Consider the following 13301-nt stretch of genomic DNA (forward strand, 5'->3'; position numbering starts at 1 on the left):
ATACAAAAGTGTTGTTAATATTGGTGTTGAATAGATGATTACCTATAGTAATTTATTGTAGAGACGCTTTTCGACAATATGACATCGTCTGGCTATCTTTACATTATTTGTATCTTTAACTGCTATTGTTGTTGGCCAGTGTTTACAGTTGTATGCTATATACATATCTCTGACTGAAACATTTTCCTTCCTATAAATATTTAGTGAGATATGCACAGAAACACATGACATCTTCATGTAAAATCGTCATCAAACACTCACAATGTAAATGAAGATTGAAATGGCTCGACAATTCTTAGAATAATTTTCCAGTATCAAATTTTGTGAAATGTAGTCTATCAGTTCGCAAGTTGCTTCATGTTTACGGAAAAATTGACAAGCTGAACAAATTTCATACGTGCTCTGCAGGTTTGTGAACGTCCCTACATGTAAGGACTTCTTTCAGGAACATATTCGATTATAGAAATGATAAAGTAACTGAGCAATTTAGGGCATTACATAAAGAGGAACTTCGTGTGTTATACATGTCACATTCTGTTAACAGAACAGTGAAATCTAGGAGGCCAAAATGAGCTGGGCATGTGGCTCTGTGGATTCTCTGCGTACCTCGAAGAAGGTATTTTAGGAATCCAACGTAGCATTTCAGTTTTCTGTAGTAAACCAAAAATTATGTGTTTTTGCAATTTTGATTTGCATTTGGATAGAATGTGAATTGAAACATGTTCTAGAATTTATGAAAACTCTGTTTCTAATAGCAAACATAGGAAGATATACTAAAGTCATGTGGTTTGTGTTTTATAATTTATTTCCTGGAATTACATCTCTATATAGCCTTTAAATGTGTTTGTGTTTTATAATTTATTTCCCGGAATTACATCTTATATTTAGCATTTAAATGTGTATTTCATCGTTGGTTAAATGCATTATGTACAGGTGGAAATATCTTGATTTTTTGTGGGAAACGTGAGATGTAGCCTTGAATCATCAGGCTTTTTTTTTTTCTGAAGCTTATGACTAGTATCAAACAATCCTGTTCCAGAAGCATGTCTAGCGAATATCTCACGGTGTTTTTTGCAGATTAAACTCGACCTCCGGAAATCTCAACCTTGATATGAGGTAACAGCGAAAGAAATAGGCGCGCTCATTAGAAGTGTTTGTGTCACATATTTCCGTGTTTAGCATATCTCCACAAATCTCAAGATACGTTCTTTGAAGAGCGATTTTGTTCTTCCGCTGTTATTCATATTTGCTGTGACTGTGCAGCTTATCATATCATTAAAACATGTACATTTGCACATAGACACATTTTCCAAATGCATTCTTTCTTATTTTGTATACCTCTCCTGCAATTAAGTTAGTCTATTGAGCATACAGACCCATTTTGCAGCTGTGATCATATTGCACAGAGTCCGAAATTATTGTTTCGCTGTATTTCTTTAATATTCATCACGTCAAAATATGTTTTAAAGAAAATTGTAGGCTTCAATCGTAAGAAAAATTATCCCTGTGCTTGATTAAGTAAGCACTATGCCATGAAGACATATGAGGGAATAGAGGTACAGTTCCAATATTCTTGACCTCGAAACTAGACGGAGGTTAGTGATCAGATTCACGCCCCGGCAACTTTACCCCCAGGGAAAGAGTCCTCGGTACTCATTGGATAGAAGGCTGGGTGGGCGCCGAAGCGAGTATGGAAGCTGTGGAGAAGAAAAAATATTGCCACTTCCGGGAATTGAACCCCGACCGTTCAGCACTTAGCTGTACCAACTGAGCTCTCTCCCGACTCACAGTTTTTAATGAGAACTACACTTGATATCATATACACAAACTTTTGTAAGAAAACGCCTTTTTCTATAAATAAATTCCTACCTGAGCTTCATGTAAAGTAGGGGTCAAATTGGACAAACATTAAATTTGCCTGACAGTTTTTATGAGAGTCCCCAGTGTTAAATGTAGTTTAATTCCATTCTGTAGTTTCCGAGACGGACACAACTCCAACTTTGAGGAAATAAAAACATAAGAAGTAACAAATTTAAAATATCCGTAAGTTTTATAATTATTGTGGAATTAATTGCCACTGTATCGTACGGTTTATTTTTATATTATTGTTTCACAGATTATTTGAAGGCCATAAAGAGTAGGAATTAATACTATTCTTCATTCTTTAACGATCTATAAGTTTACAAGCCTGACACACAGGTAAAAGGAAGCAAAAAAGGATTTCATTTCCTGGAAAGTAATTATGCTGCAGCGGAAACATTAGATGTATGTATACTTACTTACTCATGGAGCTGAGCCCTTCCGGAGGAGCCGCCAATTCTGCAGCTACTCAAGAATTTCCCAGAATTTTATGGAACCTGAAGGTTCATTACCGTGTTCACAAGAGCCCTCCACTGGTCCCTATCCTGAGTCAGATCTATCCAATCCATACCATCCCATCCTATCTCTCTAAGAACCATTTTAATATTGTCCACTCACCTACGCCTTGGTCTTCCCTGTGGTATCTTTCCTTCTGGCTTTCCCAGAAGTATCCTATATCCATTCCTCGTCTCCCCCATTCGTGCTACATGACCTGCCCACCTCATCCTCCTTGACTTGATTATTCTACTTATACTTGGAGAAGAGTATAAGTTATGAAGCTCCTCATTATGCAGTTTTCTCCAACCTCCTGTCACTTCATCTCTCTTCGGTCCAAATATTCTCCTCAACACCCTGTTCTCAAACACCCTCAGTCTATGTTCCTCCCTTAATGTCAGAGACCAAGTTTCACACCCATACAGAACCACAGGCAAATTTATAGTTTTTAGATGTATGTATATAGATTTAAATGTATGACGCAATATTCATATTTTGAATGTATACGAGAGGAGAAATAAAAGTGTTTTATGGCTGTGACGACAGTAGCAATTTCCATTTCGTGAATATTCGCGGAGTGAGCGGTGAAAGCCTGCAAGAGCAATAGGTCAACACTGCTGACGTTACGTTCACACGAACACCTTCTTCAGGCCCGTGGAAGACAGCAAAGACGATAGAAGTAGTGGCTTTATGTGTGTGTTGAGGTGAAGCTACCCTTTCTCATTTTCGTAAGTACCCAGGTGTGCAACTTCGATAGAAATTTTGGAATATGGTAAAAGATATTTAAAAATAACGATTGCAATTAAGTAGTCGAAATTAATATAAAACTGTAAGAGATATTCTGTCGAAAAAAGTGATCAAACTAAGGACATGCGTCGTGATTTTTATGAGAGTGTAATTGAAACTCGAATTCGATGACCGAAATACATCTTTGTTACATGAACAAAAGGTAAGGAACACGATCCAGCCAACAGATTTGTAGAAACTTTGTATTGTGTAGTCTGCATATTTTAAGGTGCTGTCTGTAACACTAGACGGCCTCTCTGGTCAGAATTCCTACCTACAGATCCAGAGGTCCCGGGTTCGATTCCCTGCGCTACTAGATTCTCTGAGAAGTAGTGGGTCTGGAACAGGGTTCACTTAGCCTCGTGAGGATAATTGAGGAGCTATTTCAAGGAAACAGCGTCTCCGGTCTAGATAAAAATGATATTAACGGCCGTGGGGATCCGTTGCGCTTATCACGTGACATCCTCTATCCGCAAAAGTTGGCACCAACTTCGCCGACAAGCAGCGGTCGCTCAGTCGTTCGGTATAATTTGCTTGTGGACTACAGGCCACGGAGTTTGTTTTGTTTTTGTCTGTGACTACGTAACGAAGGAGTGAATTATGGTGAAAAAGTATTGAAAAGGATGTAGGAAAAATCGTTCCTACCATAATTTACGGTACTCTCCCGGCATTTACCAGTAGATACTGAGTAACATCACAAAAGAAACGTCATTCAGGATAGCCGATGTCCTGACCTAGATTTGAAAGCGTAGCCCCGAAATCAAGTCAGAAACATTACCACTTGAATCAGCTTCTTCAGTCAACTTTACATGATCAAATCGCATTAGGCAGAGTATGGGCGTACATGGCAATTGCTGAGGGACCTACAGCGCTGGAAGAGTTAACAGGCGACTGTGCAGAATTGGTGCGTGCCGTAGTGTGGAGGGTGTGAATTAGAGATAGCGCTATAGTTATGATCTGTAAGAGTTCTGTAAAGCTGATTACCAATCCAAACCCCGTATCTTAATTTATAACGGTGGTTCCCAAAACTTTTTGAGGCCACAGTCCCCTTCTTTCCATAAACTCATTCCCAGTGGCCACTGCTCTACCTTACAAAAAGCATTCTTCGGAATAGAGGTTTGCACAACCCATTCAGGAAGCTAATAAAAATAAAATAAGGTACCATATTTAGTAACTACTTCACTGTTAGTTAGTTAGTTATTGGAGAGGGTGGGTTTCCCCATGCACTTAGACCAGTATTGGTCCATTGTGCTTCCCTCTATGATATTCTACCAGTCTCTATACCCTACCGATATTGGTGCGTACCATCAGTCTCGACCGAGCCAGCGAGGTCGGCCTCTACTGGCTTGGCGGTATCTATAATGCTTCCCCCATCTATCAGAGGCGTTAGAGACTACTGTTGGGCGGGAAGCGTCCTTGAATTTGGCTCAGTGACCTCATTTGGAGATATGAGGCTCTTTTACGTGCCGTAAAGCTACGACGCGGGACCCACGGCTTAAAGTCCCTCCCGGAGGACTTGTTCCCTGAAATTTTCCGCCCTTAAAAATTCCACGACCTCCGCCGGGTTTTAACCCGCGTACCACGAGTCATGAGGTGGGAACGTTACCTCTAGACTACGGAGGCCGCTTACTTCACTGTTAGTAAATTCTTAATGCTATAAATTGGTTTGATCACGTGATACCAGTTTCCCAGCGCCTGTTCTAAATTCACTTCAATCGTAAATAAGCGAAGAACGTGCACGGAGTGAACCACCTCCAGCGCCTCCTAACGCCCCCAGGGAGCGGTACAACCCACTGTGGGAAGCACTGATTCAGAAAACGATTTCAATGTGTCTTCAGCGACTTTCCGCTGACAGTGGTTCTCTAGAGCAATGGAAGAGTGGACGGTTGGAAGGTTGGACTACATATGGATTATGAAGAACTCTGTCTTTTGGGAAATGGCGCCCTGTAGTCTGACAAATCCTTCCCGGCGTTTCGGAGAGAAGTACTGCCAATGTTACATCTAAGTATATAATGTGCATTATCACCGCTGTGTGAACTTCGGATCTGAAATAGTCTTCCGAAAAGAAAGCAGTCTTCTGGAATGTGGCGCCGTGAAAACCTTAAATCTTAGAGTCTGCCGTAAACATTGTCAGACAAATTATTTAAATTCACATTGAGGTATTAACGTGAGCCGGGATAGCACAGTCCGTAGAGCGACTAGCTACTGACTGGATAGGAGTTCAAGTCCCGATGGGGTCAAGAATTTTCAGTTCTCCATGTCGTTCAGACTGGCTCTGGGGTCCACCCAAAGGGAACCGGGGGATCTTCCCCAGGAGGTAAGGCGGCAGGGGCGCGAAGCTGACCACTCACCTCCAACTAGTGCCGAGGTCAAGAAAATGTGGGTCTATACAGCCACTTCCCTCCAACCTCCTACGCAATGGGTACCGAGGACTCTTTCACCAGGGGTAAAGCGGGCGGGGCGTGAAGCTGACCACTCAACTCCAGTTAGTGTCGAGGTCAAGTAAACGTTGGTATATACACCCACTTCCCTATACGCCTTCATGGCGTAGTGCTTAGTTAAGTAGAGGGACAATTTTACCTTTTTGAGGTATTAGTGTTGCCAAAGCAGGAAAATTGTAGGTCTCCTGTAGCTCATACTCCCATTAGCAACATTCCATGTGCTTCTCAGTAATGTACCGACTAGCACCTAAAACAAATTAGAATATCAGACTCCAAATTATATTTGATAATTAAACTTTTATTGACGAAGTGTACATATTTTGGGAGAATATGGGAGTTCCTTTGGGCGACGTTCTTTTTTCTGAGTGTTGGGAGGAGGAAGTTGGGTGAGAAGCGTCACGAGTAATAAAAGTTTGTTTATTTAATTATAGTTCAATGTACTTTGGCATCTTATGATAAAATACGCTGCATTTCTGGTGTTAATTACACATCCAATTAGTATAATGTCACGTACAAAGGTTACGTTGATGTTTGTTCGAGGGTCAAGAGTGCACTGTTCGATCTTTAAGTTATCTACTTATAATCGAAACACTTAACGCGCTAAATACTGGAGCTAAAATNGGACGATCGCACTGCATATAGGCCTTCAGAACAGAGGGTAAAACAACATTTTTCTTTTCATAATTTGGTAGTACTGTGGGGAAATTGATTGTATTTTGCCGGTCTGACTCAAGAGCGTGATTTTGCACCACTCCCAAAATATTATCACAGAATTGAATCCCACGCGAAGCATATTTCTCTGTGTTGTGTTGTGTTGTGTTGTGTTGTGTTGTTTAGGACTTGCAGTGGTTCGACCCCACGTCTAGGCTAAACATCGAAGGAATAAACGTCTTTGCAAATTACATACAAATGCCGTATGTGTACTGCTTTCTTTCCTTCCATCCTACAGTATAAATGGGGACCCAAAAAATGTATACACTTCAACGTACAAAATACAGTGCGTTCAGTTAAGGAGGAAACTTCGCAACACCGCTGACCTGGCCCAACATTCCTCACAGATTGCTGCTGTAACTGCTGATAGCAAAATGAGTCATTGGCGCTGATAAACGTGCGCAGTTACAGTTACAGCAGCAATCTGTGAGGAATGTTGGGCCTGGTCAGCGGTGTTGTCAAGTTTCCTCCTTGATGGAACATCCTGTATTTAACTCGAGGCACAAATTCTGTGTCATAGAGTACGACATGTTGCAGCAATATGGATCCACATTAGCAGTTCAATGACTCTAGAAGTATTCTTATATCACTGCCTGATGATGGTCCTATAAGACGGAAACACGTAGCAGGAAATAAATATTCAATGGTTAAATATTGATTGATTATAAATCACTTTGTTGTGGCGACCGTTAAATAACCATATATGTATGAAGATAACATCAGAAATGTTAAGAACTGTTTCGTCTACTGATGCGTACATGTCTTAATACATTAATTATATATTTCTGTACTATAAACTGTAAGTTACTTTTCGAACATATCAGAAGTGTTTAAATTAATTTCCTTTGTGATTTTAATAAATTTATATAGGTTATAAAAACTTAAATTTGAGAATAAACTCTTTCATAAATTCCACACTAATTGTCGCTAGCCTATAACATTATTAGATTCAAAGCGACGGAACTAATTATATTGTTGTGGAGACTAACAGAAATCCTATAACTGATAACTCAATTATTTATTCTTGTTTATGCACGTGATCTCTCTCTCTCTCATTTCTTCCTCATATCAGGTCATTGACTTTGGCAGGCTCGAATTTCCTGTCATAATACAAATAATTTTGTCAATTAAGATGCCTTTTAAATACCGTACTTTAATTTCTGTCTGTATGCAAAAAAAAAAAAAAGCACCACTTCTTTAAGATAAGACATGACGGCTGTTTGAAATTCTGATTAATGTATAATGTAGCGGATTTCGAGGCACAGTTGTTGGATATGTGTTGGACAAATCTAGTTCAGTTTCTCCTGGCTGTGGTTCCACGGATTTCACACGCTCTCGCCAATGTCAGAGAAGGCAAACAAACTCAGCATCTATCACTAATCTACTTCATTGTGTACCAAGGCATATATAAACAAAAATTCGGAAAGCGAATCCTCATAGGCTTCCCGCTGAGCTTTTCAGAGGAAACTGGACTCAACGTAGCGGTTTTCCTTTTCTACCCCATACCTTTATTTCCTTCTGTCTCGTCTGCTGCGGAATGTCCTGCTTTCGTGTGCAATGTTGTCATTATTCTTGATCTCTCTTCTCACTGGAAGAAATGCGGTGAACGTCATCTGTGAACTGCCTCCCGGACATACGTATTGTGACTCAATTGCTAGGTTTTCTTCCCTTTATTAATCAGTGTCATGTAAAAGAAAATTGATGCACTAAGAGCCATTCGTGTGGTACAAAATAAATACATTTTAAATATTCTTTTAAACTTTCGTACTGGCATTCAAATATCCGAACTGAGATTCAATTATTAATATATTTACTGTACTGTAAGAATACATAATGAGGAGCTTCATAACTTGTACGCTTCTCCAAGTATAATTAGAATGATCAAGTCAAGGAGGGTGAAGTGGACAGGGCACATAGGTTATTGGTGGGAAAGCCAGAAGGAAAAGACCACTGGGAAGAACAAGGTGTAGGTGGGTGGACAATATTAAAATGGATCTTAGAGAGATAGGATGGGATGTTATGGATTGGATTGATCTGGCTCAATATATGTACCAGTGGAGGGATTTGTGAACACGGTAATGAACCTTTGGGTTCCATAAAATGCTGGGAAGTTCTTGAGTAGCTGCAGAATTGGCAGCTTCTCCAGAAGGGCTCAGCTCCGTATGTAAGTACTGTAAAAATAATTTCATTCTAGAGGATTCTGACGATGGCGTACAGAATTCGAAATTGCTTTGTTTCTGGATTTTGTCCATATTATAAAGAGAAAATAACGTTTCGGAAACTGGAGCTGTTTCCGTCCTCAGGTGAAAATGTGATAAAAACATACACAGTTTGGTCCGTTACAAAGGGCTAACCCAATCAACGGACTACATTTTCGCCTGGGTAAAAGAGGAGATCCAGTATTCGAAACGTTGCCTACTTTTAAGAACATAAGATGATGCAACAATTCCAGGCACTGAGCAATTTCAACTGTAATAATAATGTGTTTTGTGGTATTCTGACCGTCAACACAGCAATAAAAGTAAACTAATCGAATTGTTGACGCTGGTTTCGTTTAATAACTGCTATTGGGTAGCTTGTTAACAGATGATGGAAGGTGTACTAGTGAAATTAAATCCAGGATTGCCATGGCAAAAGCTGCATTTAGCAAGAAGAAGAATCTTTTTACCAGCAAATTGGACTTAAATTTGAGGAAGAAACTAGTGAAATGCTACATTTGGAGCATAGCTCTGTATGGGGCTGAAACATGGACACTTAGGGCAGTAGATCAGAAACATCTGGAAAGTTTTGAAATGTGGTGTTGGAGAAGAATGGAGAAGATCAGTTGGACCGATTATGTGAGAAATGAAGAAGTGTTAATTAGAGTCAGTGAGCAGAGGAATATCCTACACGAAATAAGAAAACGGAAGGCTAATTGGATTGGTCATGTTTTACGCAGAAACTGCCTTCTAAAAGAAGTTATCGAAGGAAAGATAGAGGGGCGGATAGAAGTGACAAGAAGACGAGGAAGAAGACGTAAGAAGATGCTGGATGACCTTGGGGACAGAAGAGGATACTGTCATTTGAAGGAGAAAGCTCTAGATCGCATTAAATGGAGGAATTGTTTTGGAAGAGACTGTGGACCTGTCGTCTTGACAGATTACTGATGATGATGATGGTATGTTTCGGTCCACATTGTTTACCATCTTCAGGCAGTTTCGTTATAAATACATCTAGTGCTACTGAAGTATCCTAATACGAATCCATATTAATGTTAATCGTTATACTCATAAAATGCATGTAACTATTATGAAGTTCTAAAAATATTTCTAATTTAAAAATACTAAAATTCTCTCATCGTTATGATGTAAAATTCTGTTATTTTTGTCGCTCATTGTAGGAAGTGTCTTATCATCCGAGGTTCGTTATCGCATTATCTGTAAGTAAAATACAATGTGGTATTTACTTCAAAATAATACAACAATGAACCACATGGTATTTTACTTCCAGATAATATAACAGCGGACCCCGAATAATAAGACATCACCTAAAATTCGGGACAAAGTAACATAGAATGTTAAATCAATGTCATTCTCATGTAAAAGATTCGTGCGTGGGTGGGTGTATGACTTTCATACCAAAATTCGGTAAAATCGGTCAATAACTTGATCAAAATTTACAGGTATGACACACAGACTGGGTGGTATTTTCTCAAGCTTACTCTCTTTCATTAAGGAAGGAAAATAGCCTTAAATCAGAACAAAATATATAAAAATATTAATATAGCTCTGTCTTTCTGTAGAATTTGTACCAGGAATTATTTTCGCAGGAGTAAAGCGACCGAGACGTGAAGCTGGCCATTCATCTCCATCTAGTGCAAAGGTTAAGAATGTATGGAGCTATTTCTCCCTTCACCCATCTCACTTGTTGGCGTGAAGCTTAATATATTTAATACATCTCAAAGAAGTTATTTCTAAAAGAACGTTTCTTGGAATTCTGAGAAGCTGTATAGTGTCATTGCGGTGTTTGCGTGTACTTCTATGTAAAATTACATCTAGGAGTCTTAAAAGTATACTGCATACATTTATTCCGAGTTCAGAAAGAAACTGTGGTATTTGTGGAGCTGCTCTCTCTTCAGGAATGTGTTGTTGTGTTTACGTGTGTTTCATATGAAATGTTGAGTAGTGCTTGTTGGTGGTTTTCCTACACCCTTCCTACTGTTTGTGCTACCGATGACGTGGGGGCTTCTCAAGTCCCACTTGTCCGTTAATTTATTCAGAAACTTTTTCCTGTTACATATATTGCATAATACCGAATGGGAGAATGTTTATTATGAATTACGAAGGATATGGAAGGAAGGGGTATTTGCTTAATTTAAAATACAACAGCAGTATTTCCTGGAAATGCTGAAAAAAAAAATAACGAAAAAATCAGTCACAACTTCCTTCCTTTAGAGCGGGAACCGGGCCCGGGACTTTCGAATACGTAACATGAATGTTAAGTGCAAAACCGTGACTCTTGGTGAATATTATCGAGAACTTAAAACAGGTTTTTTTTAAAAGAGCAAGGTCACTCGTGATGAAGACAGGCAAGTTTTCGCGTGTGTTTGTGCTATGTTATCATAAAACCTGTTAGTAGTTGAAATAATTGTACAGTAATGATAAGACAAGTACAATTAATGAGGTCAAGTATTCAGTAGGCTTCATTGTAGCGGGTCTCTCTCACTTGCCTCCCCACCTATCGGCGTTAGAGGGACGCTAGGGCACAAGTTGCACACTGATAGTGACAGTGGACAGACCTGATGCAGTTTGTCTGTGTTCTTCAAGCTGTACGGAAGTGTGACCATTTTAAACGAAGACCTCTCACGGAGTCACCTGGGTAAGAGTGTGATATTGCAAATCACTGACAATTTTACGTATTCATAGGTAGAGAAGGAATATATTTGCATGGGATCTCAATACGTGTAGAATAATAATTTATAGTATAATGATTTTAAGTTGTGGCTTTCATGAATAATATTACTGCATTTTAAAACAAACACTTATAAATAAATAGTTATAAGATACATTTTGAAGAATTAATTTGAAATAAATGATATTAAGAAGTTCAGTTCGTAACCCGTAAAATTATGCAGCATCATTGTTGCATTTTGTTTAGTGAAATAGGAGCTGTTATGGTGAGAAATAGCAACTGGCTACGGGCTGGACGACAGAGGGTTCGGAGTTCGAGTCCCGATGGGGGCAAGAATTCTCTCTTCTCCAAGTCGTCCAGACTGGTTCTGGGGTCCACCCAACCTCCTAGCCAATGGCTACCGGGGTTAAAGCGGCAGGGGCGTGAAACTGACCACTCACCTCCAACTAGTGCCGAGGTCAAGAAAATGTGGATCTATATATTCACTCCTCCCATAAGCCTTCATGACGTAGTGCTTAATTAGTTAAGTACAGAGGCAACTTTTTTTTTCTGTGGCGCTACAGCCCCAATTTGGGCCTAGGCCTACCTCCATGAAACTTTCCGTTTCACGTCGGTTTACTAGATCTTACACATTCGGTAGGACTCCTTGGGCGAGTGGTCAGCTCGTCGCAAGGCCTCTACCTGTAGACAAAAACAGAAAAACGCACACTAACGTCCATGCCCTGAGTGGGATTCGAACCCGCTCAGCTACTATGACCGGCATAGCAATTTATACCAATAAGAATGTGCATACATGTTTCATTAGTGGAAACCAATGCAAAAGATACCAATAGCAAGTATAATATTTTTTGGTTCCATTAAGGCTGGAATTAAGGGCCGCGTCATAGCTCAAGCGGTTAGTCGCTGGCTTCCCACCGCGGAGGCCCGGGTTCGATCCCGGGTCTGGACAAGTGGGATTTGTGGTGGAAAAAGGAGCGCTGAGGCAGGTTTTCTCTGAGTACTTCGGTTTCCCCTGCCAATCTTCATTCCACCAATTGCTCCACAATCACCCCCACCTATCATCTGGGGCTGGTACAATAGGTCAGAAGTGTCCGCAGTACAAGGGACTTACTCCCACCCCACTAGCAATAAAATAAATGGCTGGAATTTCTTGGACAGCTAATCAACTTTTTCAAAAAGTATTTCCTTCCATGAATTTGGTCACTTACTGTCAAACAGTGACGTATGCTCTTTATATAATGATGGGTATGAAAGGGTGTGATCCACCCAACATCCTTCTCATAGCGTGCAATTCACTGCGACATTGTCGCCCGGAGTGACAAACAGTTGCATCAGTTTACATATGTTTACCTGCACTAACACATCCTTATGGAAATAAAATCATAGAACAGCCATTGAACCTGGTCCCATTGTGTACATATGTTTCAGGACCTTCATTTTAAGTTTTCTTTATATGACGCATAATGTTACACATATTGAAGACCTTGACTGAGGTGAAGGCTGTTGGTCTGCAGTGAGAGAGTCTGTTGTAGTTCTTACCAGAGCGGATGATTACTTCCGCTTGGAGTTCCGATTGTCAACAGACAGAAATACCAATGAAAGGAGAGAAATATTGATCGGCTTTTCGTATACACAGCTGTTGTACCTCCGGATTTCGACATATTTGTTTTATATTCATTTACTCACTCATGGAGCTGAGCCCTTCTTGAGGAGCCGCCAAATCTGCAGCCACTCAAGAATTTCCCAGTATTTTATGTAACCCGAAGGTTCATCACCGTGTTCACAAGAGCCCTCCACTGGTCCCTATCCTGAGCCAGTTCTATCCAATCAATAACATCCCATCCTATCTCTCTAAGATCCATTCTAATATTGTCCACCCACCTACGTCTTGGTCTTCCCTGTGGTCTCTTTCCTTCTGGCTTTCCCACAAATATCCTATACACATTCCTCGTCTCACCCATTCGTGCTACATGACATGCCCACCTCATCCTTCTTGACTTGATCATTCTAATTATACTTGGAGAAGAGTACAAGTTATGAAGCTCCTCATTATGCAGTTTTCTCCAAACTCCTGTCACTTCATCCCTCTTGGGTCCAAATATTCTCCTCAGCGCCCTG

The 13301-nt window shown here is 40.1% G+C and overlaps 1 protein-coding gene across 2 annotated transcripts in view; it reads left to right on the forward strand.

Annotated features, from left to right (window-relative positions):
* Positions 1–3032: 3032 nt before the first annotated feature.
* Positions 3033–13301, forward strand: part of LOC111875296 (sodium-independent sulfate anion transporter) — a 52160-nt gene continuing 41891 nt past the window's right edge. The window contains exon 1 of one of the 2 annotated variants that reach the window (XM_023871443.2): positions 3033–3083. The gene's annotated coding sequence lies outside the window, so the exon portion shown is untranslated. Of the gene's footprint in view, positions 3084–10881; positions 11151–13301 lie in introns of those variants that run through there. The other variant, XM_023871426.2, reaches the window with a different exon arrangement.

The sequence above is a fragment of the Cryptotermes secundus genome, unplaced genomic scaffold, assembly GCF_002891405.2.
Source record: "Cryptotermes secundus unplaced genomic scaffold, Csec_1.0 scaffold442, whole genome shotgun sequence".
Classification (NCBI taxonomy): Eukaryota; Metazoa; Arthropoda; class Insecta; order Blattodea; family Kalotermitidae; genus Cryptotermes; species Cryptotermes secundus.